This window comes from Vulpes vulpes, chromosome 11 (genome assembly GCF_048418805.1).
Source record: "Vulpes vulpes isolate BD-2025 chromosome 11, VulVul3, whole genome shotgun sequence".
Taxonomy (NCBI): Eukaryota; Metazoa; Chordata; class Mammalia; order Carnivora; family Canidae; genus Vulpes; species Vulpes vulpes.
The window spans coordinates 19,244,728-19,249,164 of NC_132790.1; the positions used below are offsets into that span (position 1 = coordinate 19,244,728).

Here is a 4,437-nt window from a genome sequence, read left to right on the forward strand (position 1 = left end):
TGTAGTTGCTTCTTTTACCTTTCTAATGCCACCTCTCTTGGTCTCTGTGGTGCAGATTGCTTCTCAGTGGTGTTTTATTCTGGAATAGTTGTTGTTTCTTTTTCCTGTGAGAGGGAACAAAGTCAGGAACAACCATGTTTCCACCTTAGACACAGAGACCTGGCAGGCTTTTTAAGCAACTCTACTAAACCATAAGGTCAATTTTTAAATTTAGTTGATTAATGATAATTGATCCAATAAATCACAACATCATGTCTATAAAAGGTCACAAAAATGAGAAAGATTTAGTTTTAAAAGGAGTTTTTATTTTCTGGGAAGAAGAGACACATAATGCAAGGCAATGAGAGCTGATGGGCTAGAGGTGGTGCATTAGTGCTGTGTAGTTTGCACACAGAAAATTAGTCAACCTGGTGGCTTAAAATGGAAATGCTGTGATGGTGTGTCTGCCATTTTGGAAGTTTTTGATGGTTAAGATTGATATTTGGGTGTTCCATCCGAAGACGTGGGTGCGATTGCCAAAGAGATGATGGCATACTACCCCATTACTTCTTGGTTTTCCAGCTCTTTCAAAACAAGTTATTTTGTCCAAAAAAAGTCAGTTCTTTAAGATACTTTGGCCCTTTTTTCATTTCTTATATCTTATTGACTATCTTTTCAGGGAAGAGACAACAGTCATATGCCCAAAGAATAAAAAAAAAAATCTATGCCAGCATAAAATGGGGATGTGTGGCAATAGCAGCATAGGACTCAAATTTCTAGTTGATAATAGTGAAATTCTATGCCATGACTTTACAGATTAATCAAATCTCTTTAATTATTAGATGTTTCATATTCAGAATAAGAAGTATATTCTTTTGATCTACTCTACACTTACTAAGAATGAAGGCGCCAGCTTAAAAGTACGAAGTTTTACAACACTGAGAATGCTCCAACTAAAGCAGCATGATCATTTTTATATCAAGGGGAGTTTTGGAATGGTTGATAGTGATTGAGAGCAATTCGAAAGTCCTCCAAATCTGAGGTTCTATGGATCTGTGTTTAACATGTTGACTTCTTCCTGAAAAAACAAAGTATGAGAGCAGCAAATCAGATGCAGGTGACAGAGTTCCTCCTCCTGGGACTCTCTGATGACCCCCACACTCAGAAGCTCCTATTTATTTTATTCCTGGTTGTCTACCTGGTTACTGTGCTTGCAAATCTGTTTCTAATGCGCCTTGTTCAGGCTGACTCTCGGCTTCACACACCCATGTATTTTTTCCTCTGCAACTTATCTTTGGCTGACCTCTGTTTTTCTACCAACATCGTTCCTCAGGCGCTGGTTCATCTGCTATCCAGGAAAAAGATCATTTCATTCACACGTTGTGCAGCTCAGCTTTTATTCTTCCTCATTTTTGGGGGTACACAGTGTGCCTTTCTGGCAGTGATGTCCTAGGATCGATACGTGGCCATCTGCAACCATTTGCATTACCCTCGCGTCATGACTTGGAGTGTGTGTGTTCAGCTGGCTGTGGGATCATGGACCGGTGGCATTCTGGTGTCTGTGGTAGATACCACTTTTATACTAAGGCTAACTTACCGAGGCAGCAATAGTATTGCTCATTTGTTTTGTGAGGCCCCTGCACTGTTGATCCTGGCATCCACAGACACCCATACTTCAGAGATGCCATTTTCCTCATGGGTGTCATGATTCTCCTCATCCTGTTTTCCTAATTCTAGTATCCTATGGCCACATCATAGTGACTGTGGTCAGGATGAAGTCATCTGTGAGGAGGCTCAAGGCATTCTCTACCTGTGGTTCCCACCTCATGGTGGTCATCCTCTTTTATGGGTCAGGAATTGTCCCCTACATGACACCAAAGTCTTCCAAAGAACAGGGAAAACTGGTGTCTGTGTTCTATGCAATAGTGACACCCATGCTCAGTCTCCTCATCTATAGCTTGAGGAAGAAGGATATGAAGGGAGCTCTGAGGAAAGTGGCCACAAGGAATTTCCCATGCAGGCTTGAAATCTGCCACAGACTGTGAGACCCTTTTAGCTCCTTACATATACAAACTACCAAATAATTTTTATTCACTTAATATAAGATTCCTTACATCCTTTCTGTCAAAAGTCTCTCAGGTCCAACGTGAATAATTTGAGATTGAGGTAGTGTCCGAGTTGAGTAGTCGTTTTCCAGATGATGCACAGAACATCATAGCAATAGAGGAAGAAGTCCTCATTTGTTAGCTTAGTAGTACATGGGTACTTTATAAGGCAGTGAAAGTTTTTAAGTATTGCTATATTATTTCTCGTTTTTACTAGAATATACATTCCACCAGGTGAAATTGCCTATTATACTCAGCACTGTGTTTCAGGGTCTGAAACATGATGAATGCTGAAAAAAAATGTGTTGGAATTTTGAGTTTCAAGAAATGAGTGAAGAATGAAACAAAACTCTATATTTATTATCATAACTTTATTTTGTAAGCAAAAGGATCCTGGAAAGTTGCAGGCAGAGTTTTTGGACAAATAGAAATAAAAAGATACTGATGAAGAAGTTCAGGAAAAGTTAAAATAAGTAAAGAATGGCAAATCATAGTGTTGTTAGTACAATTGTCAACCTTAGGATTGGATCCCAAACTGTGTAATCTAGCAGCATCCTCAGATACATTGGTCGAACAGAATCCTGCACCTACAGAAGTTCTCCTTTATCACTCATGCTTTTTAATTCAGAAACAGATCCTAATAAGTCCAAAATCCCAGTGGGTATATCACGGCTCTTAGATTAAGTAGGGACCAAAACCCATGGGAGGAATTATTTTTTCTTTCCTTTGTCCTTGCATTCCATCCCTTAGGTTTGCATCTCACTCAGGTAGAGTTTCTGAGGGCCCAGGGTCCTGTGGAGGACTCACCTCGGTGCAGCCTTCACTTCACCATTTCCTTAAACTGTAGATGATGGGGTTCAACATGGGAGTCACCACTGTGTAGGAGAGGGACAGCAGTTTCTTGCTCTCAGGAGAGGTGCTGGATCGGCATTGGAAGTATGTGAGGATGGTGGTGCTATAGAAGAGGGAGACAACCAGGAGGTGGAAGGAACAGGTGGAAAAGACCTTACGTTTCCCCTCAACTGAGGGCATCCTGAAGAGAGTGGAGAGGATGCAGACATAGGACCCCAGGATCAGCAAGAAAGGAAAGAGGATAAATAGAACAGTGGCTGTCAGAGCCTCCAGTTCAGACAGAGAGGTATCAGCACAGACCAGTGCAATGACAGGGGAGTTGTCACAGAAAAATTAGTTCACTCTGTTGGAGCCACAAAAAGGGAAGTTGAAAATCCATGTGGTTTTCACAGTGGCAACTGGAAACCCTGAGAACCAAGAGGCAGCTGCTAGTTGGGCACAGGTCCTGCTGCTCATAATGATTGGGTAGCGCAAAGGGTCACAGATGGCCACATAGCGGTCATATGCCATTGTGGCCAGAAGGCAGCACTCAGCAGCCCCAAAGAAGAAGAAGAAATACATCTGAGTGGCACAGCCAAGGAAGGAGATGGTTTTTGGGCCTTGGATGATTTGAGTCCCCAGCAGTTAAGACACTATGACCAAGTTGATGCCTATCTCCAGGAAGGACAAGTTACTGAGGAAGAAGTACATAGGATTTTGTAGAGTATAGTCAGTTGTAGTGACCAGGATGATGAGACCACTGTCCATCAGGTTAACCAGGTAAATAGTCAAAAAAAAAAAAGGAGAAAGAATAGAGCTTGGAGCGGGGACAAGGTTGAAAGGCCCACAAGAACAAACTCACTAACAAATGTTCAGTTTCCTCATGTCATTCTTATGCCCAGGATTTGACTGGGTACTCTTGTTCCAGGAAGGCAGAAGGCTCCAGATGTTATTTAGACTTCTATTACACTCTTAGAAAGAATCCCCTATGGATTTATTCTCCACCTTTCTTATACTTGTTGCAAATTAGAAGCTGTATCTTCCAAAATGTTAAAAAAAAAAAAGGGTCTAAGGATTCACAATATGTTGGAAGAATACCAACCTTTCTTCAGCCTGAGAAAGGAGGCACAACATACATATCTATATATCCTCTAATTTTCGTTGCTCTATAGAGAATGTTCAAAATCACAGCTGCACTTTTTGGCTCCTACTCTCTTTCTTCACCAGTCAGCGGTACTAAAAAAGAAGCCTGGCCAAGCATTTCTGAAGAGGGGTTCTTAACGCTGAAAGAAAGGTGCTGAGGTGAACCAGGGTATGTTTTCTGCAGAATGAAAGGGCAGGAAAGAGAAAATCAAGGAAGGTGAAGCATCAGTTAGGCGTGACTCCTGAGGAGGAGACCTGAATGTGTCCTAACCACAAGCGGTCCACACCCACGATGATTTTAGTATACTGGAAGAATCTTCCATATATTACAGTATAGCTTCATTTCATTTCCAGACTCAGAATAACCAAGTTTATCCAA

At 41.4% G+C, this 4,437-nt stretch overlaps 2 pseudogenes; one reads left to right on the top strand and one right to left on the bottom strand.

The window, feature by feature from the left end:
• The first annotated feature begins 1,072 nt into the window (after window positions 1-1,072).
• Window positions 1,073-2,024, top strand: LOC140594356 (olfactory receptor 2D2-like; annotated as a pseudogene).
• An 806-nt stretch (window positions 2,025-2,830) lies between these two features.
• LOC140594357 (olfactory receptor 10A4-like) lies at window positions 2,831-3,805 on the bottom strand (annotated as a pseudogene).
• Between the last annotated feature and the right edge of the window lie 632 nt (window positions 3,806-4,437).